The following is a 14,466-nucleotide window of genomic DNA, read 5'->3' as shown; positions in this document are numbered from 1 at the left end:
CTATCAGATAGGTATTTATTGACCCACTTTATAAATGTGTAATTGAAACTCAGAATAAAAAACTGCCTGGTCACCGGCCTTGTCATATTATTATGTGTGCTGAGTTACATGAAGTTTATTATAGATAATAAAAATACTGTAAAATTTCAAATTAAAACTTTAGTAAATGGCTACTTTATATGTCTAATATGTGTCTCGTTATGTGGCAGTGGGGTATTCTTTTGAATGTTTAGTGGAGCTTGGGTGTGAAGTGTCAGGGATATGTATTTTGTTAAAGTTTGGGATGGGTGTATGTGTATATATGTCATATGTGTAAATATTTGCATAGTTATTTGATACTATGAGCTTTGAGCTGAGTGGCACACACTATTATTCCTCTCTACAAAATGAACTTTGGAGGACAAGGGCAATTTCTTGTTATCTCTGTGGCCTCAATGATACCATATAGACACCTACTAAATGCTTTAAAAAAACCCCAAAATTTAACAAAGCAATTTCATCACTAAGGCGATGCATAGCATAGGAGCCCCTAAGATTTTTACTTTCTCCAAATTTAAAAAACAGCATCAATAACAGGGTAAAACAACAAATCAATAGCTGTTACTATTTTTGTTTTAAAAGATCAGTAGAATTTTATTTTGATTATAAGTCTTGATCTTCAAAATTAAGCTAAAGTGTATTTTTACCTTCCTATGGAATGATGAAGGTGAAGGCCAGTCCCCACCATTGGTAATTCATGTTATTGTTATGTGTCCACAGGTACACAGACAGTAGAACATACTCAATATGCTTTGTAACATTTACACATATTTGATTCTTGCAGCTCAAAGTGAAGAAATGGTCTAGATATAAACGTAGGTGACTTGAATACAAAATATTACTATTATATGATTTTGTATTTCAGATATTAGAAAAAACAAGCATATGATTAGTAGGTTTAACTTCAGTAATTACACAGTAATTTACTGAGTACAGAATAAAAAAATATTTAGTCCACAATTTCTATTAATTAAGAGTAGAAGTTGATTTTTAGTAGAAGCTCCTTATATACTGTATGGTACAAGTCTAAAATTCTCAGGTTAAAGAGAGGAGCTTTATGAACATGTGCTTATTCTCCTTCTCTTATTTTTTCTGGGAGAACACTTAGTTCATTCTATGGAATTAAGGCCACCCCTGAAGTAATCTCTCACAGAATTATGTGCTGCTTCAGGTATGCCAGTGAAAGCAGGTCTCTCACAGTTCCAATATTTTTGTTAAATTGATATATAGACCAAAATCTGAATGCAACATGATTTTAAATTCCCCAAATTATCCAATCTAATCTTAGTGTTCCACGTGTAACTCTGAAGGGAAATTAAATCGTATTTTGTTGAAAGATAGTATTGTAGAAACTTACTATAAGGCTCTAGAAGTTACCTGTCTGTCATGAAAGATTTGTTTTTATGGGAATGAATGATACATTGTAGATTTCACAGAAAACTCTATGTTTTCACATTTTTGATGTCCCAGATTTAATTTCACTAACTGATACCCATGGAGTGTTCATACTGAATTGATATGGGGAGAGATAACTGGCAGTGAAGAGGCGAACAATCATCTAGTTGCTCCAGGCATCTGTGATTTTTCCTACTTCTTTATTATTTCAGGTGCTCTACATTTTGCTTTTAAAATAACTGTTTTAATTCTATTGATTTCTCTACATCTCTGCTTGTACCAGCTACCATATTCTGTCACTTGGACTGCATGCTGACTTCCCTGTCTCTAGCCTCCCACTTTAAATGCCCTGACATTCATTCTCTATACAGGAGTCAGAATTTTTTTTATAGTATAAGTCAAATTATGTCTCTCCCTCTTTAAAAGGCTTTCAAGGCTTTATTTGCAATTGCCCAAATTGAAAATAATCCAAATGTTCATCAACTAGTGAAAGAATAAACAAATCATAATAATTCATACAATAGAATTATTTCAGCAATCATGAGCTGATACATACCAGAACATCGGTGAGTCTGAAAGGCACTATGCTAAGTAAGAGAAGCAAGACACGAAAGCTATGTGATTCCATTTATATGACATTTGGAAAAACTATAGGGACAAAATCAGACCAGTAGTTGCTAGGGGGTGGTGGATGCAAGATAATAACTTTTTTGGTGTGAGGTGAATGATCTATTTCTTGATTGTGATAGTTGCACATCTTTATACATTTGTCTATAATAATCAGTTTTATGTGCAAATAGTGAATTTTAATACATTCATATATGATATGACATATTTGTATGTATCTGTCTGTGTCACACACACTCTCTCTCTCTCACACACACATATGTATATGTATATAGGGAGTTCCAATCCTATACAATGCATTGTATCCCCCTAGAAATAAAAATCAGAAAATAAACACATTTTCATTAAGTGCCTCCTTTGACTCCAATAATTGTGCATATGTATTGTAGACTGTGAGAAACTTCTGCTCCAAATTATGGACATGAGGTACATTATACCCCAATAAATGTGACTTAAGCATCAAAAAGCATTCAATGGCCTTCCTGTACTTAGACTGAAGCTCCATAGCCCTAACTGTGGTATAAGATGCCTCTTGTGAACTTGCGTCTGCCTGCCCTTCACCTGTTTTCTCACAGTGCCTCTCATTGTTCTAGATTATTTAGTGAGTTTTCTTAGATGTTTGATATTTAACTTTAAAAACAAACATTAGCATTCAAAAGTAACATTTAATATTTGTTGAAGATTTAAAATGTGAAATTATATATTAATAATCCCTTGAAACAATATATTTTCTCATAAAAATTAAAATCCTTATATACAAACTCTCTATATCTGTCATAATAGGCATCTTGATTTTTTGTTCATGGAAAGGGAAGAGAAGATTCAGTAATTTTAAATATCAGAGGGAGTGTTCAACGTAGACAATGACTAGTTATTTTCTGTCAGTTAAACATAATACAGGATGAACTTACACTATATTAATTAATTAAACAAATGATTTTTTATATCTATTATGTAACAGGAGACATAAAGGGGGCATTTTGACTTTATAAATATACGAAGATTGAATTTCACTAAGTCATAAGCTCTTCTATTTTATTTACAAATATAATTTTTTTTTTTTTTTTTTGAGACGGAGTCTCGCTCTGCCGCCCAGGCTGGAGTGCTGTGGCCAGATCTCAGCTCACTGCAAGCTCCGCCTCCCGGGTTCACGCCATTCTCCTGCCTCAGCCTCCCGAGTAGCTGGGACTACAGGCGCCCGCCACCTCGCCCAGCTAATTTTTTTGTATTTTTTAGTAGAGACGGGGTTTCACCGTGTTAGCCAGGATGGTCTCGATCTCCTGACCTCGTGATCCACCCGTCTCGGCCTCCCAAAGTGCTGGGATTACAGGCTTGAGCCACCGCGCCCAGCCACAAATATAATTTAACATACAAGCCCTCACTTACAGTCATGTGCTTCATAGCTACATTTTGGTCAACTATGGACTGCATGTATGACAGTGGTCCTGTAAGATTTTAGTACTGTATTTTTACTGTACCCTTTCTGTGTTTAGATATACAGATACTTACCTTTGGGTTGCAATTTCCTATGGTATCCAGTACAGTAACGTGCTGTACAGGTTTGTACCCTAGGAGCAATAGGCTAGAATGAATAGCCTAGGTGTGTAGTAGCCTACAACAGCTACCTTTGTATGAGTATACTCTATACCATGTTTATACGATGAGGAAATTGCCTAATGACACATTTTTCAGAATGTATGTCTGTAGTTAAGTAACACGTGATTGTATATATATTTCAGAAATATGCAATACACCTTCTTGTGTATTGAATGTGAGTCAGTGCACAAACATATAGCAAGTACAACTTATAATGAGAGAGAGACTGAATATAGAAAACACACACTTACACCCACAAAAAATTTATTCAATTCTAACAAAAATACAGTTTTCTAAAAGTGGGAACATACAAAAGTAAAAATTTAGTTAACATATATCTAAATTAGACTTACAAAGCTTCTATAAATGCATTAAAAGATTCATATCAATCATTAAAATATCTAAAAAAAAGTCATATATATTATCTGATAGTGTACCACATCACATCGGTCACCTTTACATACTATCCCTCCCAGGAGTATTTCAGAACTGGACAAAACTTTCAACTCATGTGAGAATTAGCAAAATGCAAATTGAGTCCGTAATGATATTATGGAATTTTAATTTTCTAAAAATATCAATTAACTATTTCCTTCCTTCCCTCCCTTCCTCCCTCCCTTCCCCCAATTCTCACTCTTCTTTACCCTTCCGTTTTTTCTTATGCTCACTAATTACAGTCACTGTAAGAGGTTTTCAGTTTATGGCTCTGGGATATCTTCAATTCACCTGAAATTTTTGCTATTCTGCATGAATATAGTAAATATACAGACCACTGGCTAGCCTGAATCCCAGAATTTTTTCTTTTCTCTTAGTTAATTTCCTTTTAAGGTTCAAGAACAGGAAAACATTACTCAGGGAACATCTTGTGCAATGATGCCACATCCATCACTTAACTAAGAGCTTGTTTTCAACTTTCTGAACCAGCGGGGTGACCTTATGTTCCCAAGAGAGGGTCTAAAATGCGCTGGGCAAAGCTCTGCCTCTTGAAATGGCTGTTTGGTGTTACAGATGTTCAGGTGACTGACTGATGGTTTCCTCCCTCTGTATGACAGCTCCTGGGTAGCTCTAGGATGTGACTTTAAACTGGAATGACTCTCAGGAGCTAGGTTTGATATGGCACAATCTAAGGCATCCCTAAGTCTGAAGTTCTTCCAGCAGGTCTGGTGAGTTCTGAAACTTTCCTGGCAAACCCATCTACTCTGGCAGCACAAACAGAGAAACAAAAACAAGAGAAATATCAAAGTTGAGGCCTTCCTGGGTGTAGTATAACATACTGGTTGAAAGCTGTAGTTCTGAGGTTGAGATTGTTTGGGTACAATTCCTAATTCCACCTTTGCTGGCTGCACAATCAGGGCATCAATTTTCTCATTTATGGTATTAAGAATATAATGAAGACAATAATAATAATACTCATATTCAATGGAATTACTGTGAAGATTAAATTAAATTAACACAACCTAGCAGAAAATAAACATTAACTAAATGTTATCTGTTAGTATTGTTGTTATTGCTATTATACTGTTATTCTAAGCCTTAGCAGATAATTTGGCCACAGTTGACTAACTACTAGGGATTTTCTTATATTATCAATTATACAAATAATTTATAGAACAGTTGTGATAAATATATACATACGGAGGCTGGGCATAGTGGCTCAGCCTGTAATCCTCGTACTTTGGGCAGTTGAAGGGGGAGGATTGCTTGAGGCCAGGATTTCAAGACCAGTCAGGGCAACATAGAGAGACTTTGTCTCTACAAAAAATTTAAAAATTAGCTGGGTATTGTGGCACACACCTGTAGTCCTGGCTGCCAGAAAGGATCACTTTGGTCCAGGAGTTTGAAACCACAGTGAGCCATGATTATGCCACTGCACTCCAGTCCAGAAGACAGAGCGAGATCCTGTCTCCAAAAAAAAAAAAAAAAGTAAGAAGTTAAGAAAATTATTTTAAAATACATGTGGGTGCTGGAATTTAAAATATTCATCACCAGTTTGTATAGAGACAGGAAAATGTGTCTTGAGTCAATTTTTATTCAGTTTTGTGCAAAAACATCTCATTTTCTTGGTTTTATAATTAGATAAAATATTCAAGGCACCAAAATATTACTTAAAGGAGGAGGCAGCTTAAGAAGTAAGCCAATATATATTATATTTTTCCTAGGATAATCTTCTGTAAGAAATTAGATTAGATGAGAAAGATAAAATTTCAGATTTCACTTGGCATTTTGTAACTCTGCTTACACAAAATGTTAAAAACAAACAAAAATTTTACTTATCTCTTTTTATCACGCATATTTTCTCTGGTAAATTCTATGCCAGATGTAGGAAACAAATTATTAAAAATACAACTTCCAGCAAATAAAAAGGCAATTATTGCTATATTGTTTTAATATAAAATCTGAGATAAATTTTCAATGAAAAATATTTATTATTTTTATGATGTCTATTTTCTTATCTTCCTCTTTTTCTTCATTATTATTGTGGTAGTATCACTGGAATTCATAGAAATGACACATTGCTAAATGGCAGCAAACACTGAACAAAGGTAAAACACAATTAATTTATGCAGGAAAATGAGCGAGAAAAGCAGAAAGACCCTTTTCTATATAGTAAATACATTATTTGTAGAAATCATTTTTATTAAGTATTTCCAGGCATGCAAATAACTGTTATTCTCAACTGTCTCTTCTATGTCTTGGCCAAACTAAACCACAAAGGACAAGCAGCTCAGAGATTAGCGAATGCGTCTCAGCTGTCCTAGGAAAGTGCTGTCAGCAAGTCTGAAGAGTTTCCCAGAAGCCCCGAAAGGACGCAATAGCATCGTTTAGCAGAAAGAAACAGCCCTGGATTAATGTTATTTTGGCATTCATCTTCTGGCTTTGTGATTTTGGGCAAGTTGCTTATCTTCCTCCATTTATTCACATATATAATGAGAGGAGTAATACCTACCTTACAAACTTTTCGTGAGAAGAAAAAAAAATTGTTAAATATTTACTGTGTGTAAAATGCTTATTCCTTTAAAGTTTTCATGTCAGTTAAAAACGTTATTGGCTTGAAACCTGATAAAAGCATGTTATTGACTTGAATCCTGACTCAACAATGGAAATAGCAATTGTGCCTGCCATTCAGGGTGGCACAATTACTTCCATTGGTTCAGGGTGGTGGGGTGGGAGCTACTAGATAGAACAGGTGGGGCAATTCTTTATACATTTTGGTATTTTTTGTTACTACTAATCCACCAACTCTTGTTTTCACTCAGAAGCAGATCAAATGGACATATTTATTATAGACAGAAAGAATGATAAATGAGATTAATTTTAAAAATAAAATGAAAAGGAAAATAATTATGAATGTATGATTTATAAATTCTGAATATATGATTTATAAGTTCTGCATGTATATATAATAAAATCATTTAAATTACACGAGTATTAACTGAGTGAAGTAATTTTGATCACTTGGATTTATGTGTTCCTTGGACAGTCTTAAATGAAAACAAGACGTGATGGCTTTAGAGAATTTCACTTTGACTGGAAGTGTTTTTAATTGAAGAGTATTTTGCATTAGCTGATGGAGTTAATTTCCCTAAGATCTTCGATAACTAGTGCATGTAGCACTAGCTAGTTGGAATCTGAGCATTCAGGGACATTCTCTATTATCTTAAGTAAAAAAAATTGTGTTTTATGACATATGTAAAATATGCAAGCTCATATGCTCTTTAAGATGGGATAAAAGAGAATAGTTTTATTGTATATTAGAATAACTGGGTTTTTCTGATATAGTACTTCCCAGATGTTAGCAGTTGCAATGAAGATAATAAAATCAAGCACAATACAGTATTTCTTGGGTCAAGTTGGAGAAACATTAGATTAGTAAAAAATAAATAAATGAGGCCTTCATTGCAGCATTTCTCAGAATCTTTACTATACCAAGGTGTGTTGAGAATCTTTAAGGATGTTGGCAATATGTTTACTGTGTTTTCTAATATTTGATCATCAAATCATTTTCTTAAGAAGTTATTGTAAGGAATATATTTTGGAAAGTACTGGGCTGGAAGATGATTATATTTTCTTGTCTTCATTTTTTTTAAATTAGGGAAAACAAAATTCATACAAATTCTAAGATGACATACGAGTTTAGAATTTTCCACCACATATTCACCCTGTTTGATCAATTCCACTGGGGACATTCTTGTATAGCTACCTTACAATGCAATTTCTAATAATGAAAGATTGTGGCTCCTGGCTTTTCTTTCTTCTAGCATTTTAAAAGTGTAAGTTATCCTGTATGCTAGGTCCAGAAAAATGCTGGGCTTGCCTCTGAGAATATCTGATCTTGAGAATGGAGAACTAGACCAAGGTGGCACCTGGAATTTTTTTTTTTAATTTTATTATACTTTAAACTCTGGGGTACATGTGCAGGATTGTTACATAGGTATACACGTGCCATGGTGATTTGCTGCACTCATCAACTCGTCATCTACATTAGGTATTTCTCCTAATGCTATCCCTCCCCTAGCCTCCCACCCACCGATAGGCCCCGGTGGGTGATGTTCCCCTCCCTGTGTCCATGTGTTCTCATTGTTCAACTTCCACTTATGAGTGAGAACATGAGGTGTTTGGTTTTCTGTTGTTGTGTTAGTTTGCTGAGAATGATGGTTTCCAACTTTATCCATGTCCCTGCAAAGGACATGAAATCATCTTTTTTTATGAGCATCTGGGATTTAAAACATGAAGACAAAGAGAAGACACTCCAAATGAAAGTCAGTTTCCACAAGAACTATCTTGGAACTTTGAAATACAATTTTAGAGACAGAATTAGAGACATCAATACAATTGAGTCTGTAATAAGTGATAATTATTATCATGTGTTCTATTAATCATGTCCCAGGAAGAAGGGAAACAATAGAAAAAGAAAATCTCAGTAGAGAATTATGTTTTTGTTTTTTATTGTTTTTGTTTTTCAACATTGATGCTACTGTCATTTTGGACCAGATAATTCTTTGTTGTGAAGGACTATCCTGTGCACCGTAGTGTTTAGCCGCATCCCTAGCCTGTACCCCAAGATGCCAGTAGTACCTCACCCCCAACTTCTAACAATCAAAAAGCTCTCCAGACTTTGATGAGTATCTCCTGATGGGGGAAAAACCACGCCGCGTTGAGAATTATTGATCTAATCCTTTCCTATAATATTTCCTTCCTTTGGCACTCAATAATGAGTATAGAAAATTCAAGGGTATTGTGTTATATATGTTCATGTGATTATACAATAAAACTGCAAATAATTTCAAGAAGAATAACAATTGTCTAGTGGGTTTTTAAAATCCTTTTTCTGAGTCTCATTCTAGAAGTATGGGATCACTTTCTAATCTCCTATTAGCTGACTTAGCTGTCTTACTTTTTTACCCTTGTGCCCTGACTGTCATTTCTATTTAAAAGGATATTAGCAAAACTTTCACTTAAAATGTTTAAGAAGAAAATTACTAAAATTGTGATTTAGAATTTCTCCTGGTTGATATAATCTTTCAGGTATCAACAAACACTAATTATATAAATAAAACAAGTAGTTGCCAAATATGTTGATTAAAACTATAAGCTAAATTGAAGGGGATAGCATACAATCCCCCATCTATTTACATTTTGACATTCTGTTGGGCTATAAATTTTACACTTCTCTCTCTCTCTCTCTCTCTCTCAATAGTTTCTTTTCTTTTGATATTTGAGATTGTTACAAAACTAGAAATGAAACAGTTTCTGATAGGTTAGAAAACATTGTCCAAAAATAAGCTGCTTGTTTACTAGTGCAATCAAGAGTAAAAATGTGAATTATAAGATTGTTACTTTAATTTTTATTTTATTTTTCCATTTTTAGACTCCAGGACTGAATATTCACTTCTAGAAAGGAACATGGTAAAATTTTAAAATTTGTGTCAACTTCTACTAGATTTGAGTAACTTCTTAAATAAAGGGGAAAAAATAAATAAAAAGATAAAGCTTGTTTATTCTGACAAGCAATTAGATTGTCAAAGCATAATCCATGATGTACTTGGAATAATTTAACATTTTGACTTAATATCTTCTGTTTAAGAAATGTCCAAATACATATTTTCTAATTTAAAATAGTCTAATTACAGAACAGGTAAAAATGTGAGCCCTAAAGAAATCTATATCTTAGTTTAATAGCCAGAATATTATTTTCTTTTTGTTTTCCAAAGTTTTTTGTGTACAGAGTTAATATGAAATACATTCACCACCCAGTGTCCTTAGTGCTTATAATAGTATTGAATAATAAAAAGCTGAAAGTCCATTTTTAAATTTTACATATGATTACATTTAAGTTAATCTTCTTTATTTGTTTTCATTTTATAAAAAGGTACTCTCTTACCTCTGTCAGATTACATTAGAGGATTTAGGTGACATTCTTGTACTGGGGAAACTACAAACACTTCTACAGGCTATGTATTTATGCAGCCACAATAGGCATAATCCTATTTTTATGAAGAACAAACATAATTGACTTAAAATAAAAATATCTTCCTGAAATCACCTATTCTATTCTATTTTGTCCAATTTAAAAAAATATCCTAAAAGCTTGATTCAAAAATTTAAATCAGATAAATAAGCACAATCCCTTGCCAACGGCTGAAAAGATTGCTGTAAAAATCCAAACAGAATATCAGTTGGGACCTGATAAAGCAAAAGAAGTAGACGATTCAAATGAATTTCTTTTTGAATACACATTTGCTCATCTTTGCTCAAGGGTCAAAAACTGAGAATTATTCTGGAACAGAAATGGTGACTATATGACCTGTTGTTTAAAGTGTGTTACTAAACTGGCTTATAATTACCAAATTAATCTCAGAATATATTAAAAACCCATTTGCACAAACTATGTACAAGTGAAAAAGGGAGCAGAGCACTTTACCTGTATTGATACAAAGCATTGCATAACAAGTATTTGTTTTTGTAGCTATCACGGCTTTGGGAACAAGTAAATATAAACAGCGGGAAACACAAATACGGAGTCAGTGCAACTGGAGGTTGTCAGGGAGCAGTATGGTGGCTTTAGGAGCTGAATTCTGCTTGAAATAAACTTTGTCTCAGTATGCGTAAGAGGCTTTGGCGCTGTATCAGACCTCTAGGGCAACCGCTCAGCAGGACAGGGATTATCCGGTGGTTTACTATAGTCTCTGCTTCCCAATTCATAGAAAACTTGCCTCCTTGTCATACTCTTACATTAACTCACTAGGTACTAACTTTTCCATCTATCTCTATATATTTTTTTTCTAGGATTTTAGGTATTTTGGCAAAAACAGAGTAGCAGATGTTAATTCAGAATCTAAAAAGTAAGTTAATAAATATAATTGAGAAGACACCAAACGTTTGACATCTATAGATAGCAAAAAAGAATAACGATGGGTAATTTTGCAAGCCGAGTTATTCCCATTTTCTGAAATTGATGTTTCTTTTTTTTCGGTGACCCTACCGAAAATGTCCTAAGCACAAATTGCTGTATTTTAATATAACTGCTATTCACTCGAAGTTCCAAATATATTTCTACTCTAACAATGAGATGCTTTTTTTTTTTCTTTTCTTTTCTTTCTTTTTTGAGGCTTGACAGGGTTAATTCCATTTAGCTGTGGGAAGACTATGCTGTGGTGGAAACCCCATGGTTATTCCAAACGCATGACCATCAAAGAGCCAGATTAGCTGAATGAGGAGGGAAAGGAAACTGTGCACTTCCTGTCTCTTAATAAAGCTAAGATTACAGAAGTATTTAATAACCATTGTGGGTTTTAATAGAAAATTGTAAGAACACTTTTGGTAATTCACTCAATCTATAGTTACCCTTGAAGATTGTTTTTGTTGAAGCTAGTTTAAATATCTAAAAAAAGTTGTAAAATCAGGATTGTGTTACGCATAGGACTGCTAAGTAATCAAACTATAAAGACATTAGAAGTTCTTTTTGGATATCTCATTTGCACGGAGAAGAGTGAGTTGCACCACGGCTAACGAAAACAACAGCAATTGTTTTATAAGCATTGTGAAGGCAATAAAATGTGAATTCCTTATGTAGGTCCAAATGTAGCAGCTGGATTTGGCTTTATGAACCATGAAAAATAGTTCCCATCTGGAAGTTGATGTTGAATAAAGATGCAACAGTAAGACAGCATTTTACATGAAACATTTTATATATGTCTAGCCCAATCATTGGTACTTTCTTGTTCTAATAGGAAAATAATAATTGAGGGTCAATGTATTTAATATTAAATACTCAAAGTGTTCTTAATCTCACTGTGGGTACATATTTTGCGCATTGAAAACCAGCTAGGTAACACAAAATTATTTTTAAATTTTATTAATAAATAATTAAGACTGAATAGTGATTATACAATTACAAACATAATTACTCATAGTTATGAAGTTAAAAATTCCATTGGTAATTGTGATAAATTATTTATTGAAAAACGTATGCTAACATGTGCAATACACTCTATCATTATACAGCATATTACAAAATATTAATTTTTTCTTTGTATTCTTTATCATGCCCCCCATGTAACAAATATTTCACATGTAATGAATGAAGTTACACGTGAATTAGTCCTTCTGAGGTTATTTTACTATCACCCTGCTTACAGGGAGGCATATACTCAAATACAAAATAAACATATATCTGTAAATCTAATTTTAGAAGATTTAGATAACACTCGTCAACAAATTTCAATCTCCTCCTGAATGTATTATGTAAATTGATCAAAATTATTGCATAGTGTAAACTTTTTTAGTATATGTTTTGCATTTAGCAAGAGAAGACATAATTTGCCCCGCTTTTGCAATTGTGGTCATATTAAAATTGAGAGGCTGAGCAGGTAATAAGAAGGTTGACAGTATATGGCTGTAATGGACATTGCATCATTTGATAAAGGTTGATCCAACTTTTAAAGATTTAAGCTCAAATTAGCTATTGTTTAGGTTTATGCACATTGGTGTGTTATTTAAAATAGACAAAGATATTAAATTACTAGTTTAGTTCTTTTCTTTCTAAAAATACTTTAATTTTGAGTTACTTAATAATTATAGATAAAACAAAGCCAGCTTTAGTATATCTGCAAATAAAAAAATTCTTCATATTATATTTTGAGGTACAGTGAAAATGCAATAAAGTAAGAAAGGATAGAGGTAAAATAAAAAGTATAAATATATTAAAATTTGTTATAATGACACCATTTATTAGATAATTGTTTCTAAAGTTTTGATTTTGTTCTTAAACGCTTATTTATAAGTTTATCAATCAGCAAGGAAGCTCAGATATTGAGTTGTTATTATGTTTTAAAGTAATTTTTCTTCATGTGAAAATTCCACATTATGATTACCTTATTCAAATATTTCATGTTTTCACACTTGTTGTCTATCAGAATGAGTTGAGGGTGGAGAAAATAAAAAGTATTTTTATTTAATTAACTAATTTATTTATTTATTTTGAGATAGAGTCTTGCTCTGTCGCCAGGCTGGAGTGCAGTGGTGAGATCTCAGCTCACTACAACCTCTGCCTCCCTGGTTTAAGTAATTCTCCTGCCTTAGACTCCCGAGTAGCTGGGACTACAGGCACTTGCCACTGCACCCGGCTAATTTTTGTATTTTTAGTAGAGACGGGGTTTTACCCTGTTGTCCAGGCTGGTCTCGATTTCTTGACCTCTTGATCCGCCCACATCGGCCTCCCAAAGTGCTGGGATTGCAGGTGTGAGTCCCGCGCCCTGCTGATGAAAAGTCTTTAGTATAGTACGTAGTCTATAAGGGCTCAATAAGTAGTAGCAATTAAGACCAAATAATGAAGAATCTTTCTTTTGTAGTATAATTAATTTTGTTTAGGATGTTTATTGTTAATTATTTATTGTAAGAACAACAACATTCAGAAAGTTAAAGAAATTTTTAAAAACCCAAAATAGATTAATAATTGGTATGTGTAATGTGTAATATGAGTTCTATCTATGTAAGGATAGAAAAACAAACTACCAGAGACTTTATACTATGTTCTATTTTGATAACTATTCAAAACACTGATTTGTTAGCTTGATTTTCAGCTTTTTGCTAAACTGAAAGCTTTTTTAGAATACAAAATAGGATATCAGACTCCTTAAAAATTATATGATTAAAATATGAAGGATGAATGAATGTCAATAGAAAAATATTCTTAGTTTTCAAATATAATTATGAATAAATTCTTTTTTAAAATGGAAAGAGAAAAATTCCATCTCCATTTGTTTTCCTGTTTTTTAAAATTTTACTTTCCAGAATTTTATTACCTAAGCCTCTGCAGAGGTGGGCCAAATGATTCATACTCAGTCTTTTCTCTCTAAATACAACCTTGAAGATGCAGCTAATATTGTACTATTCCATAAATAATACTATTTACTAATTCTTCCCCTACAAGTCCTTTCATCTTTGGACTTGGAGAACTGGGACTGTCTTAGAAATTCACTGAGTAATCATTCACATATGTATATGTATACATATATATACATACACAAATATATACATACATACATATATGTGACATATGGGTAGTTTTATATTTGTATTTATGGTCTTCTACTGTTTAGATAATCCATACAAGTATAATTGGCATCTCTAAGTACATTATACCTTTCTTAAAACCAAGCACTATATTTTAACAATTTGATAGCTCATAACTGATAGCTTTGTACGTGATGGGCAGACAAGTATCTGTTACTTCTATATCCTTGATGAAACATTACATCAGTGATTATGCCTCTCAGTGGACATTTGGCAATATTTGGAAACATTTTT

This window comes from Trachypithecus francoisi, unplaced genomic scaffold (genome assembly GCF_009764315.1).
Source record: "Trachypithecus francoisi isolate TF-2019V2 unplaced genomic scaffold, Tfra_2.0 Lachesis_group0, whole genome shotgun sequence".
Taxonomy (NCBI): Eukaryota; Metazoa; Chordata; class Mammalia; order Primates; family Cercopithecidae; genus Trachypithecus; species Trachypithecus francoisi.
The sequence above is the reverse complement of the archived record's forward strand: the minus strand, read 5'-3'. Positions refer to the sequence as shown.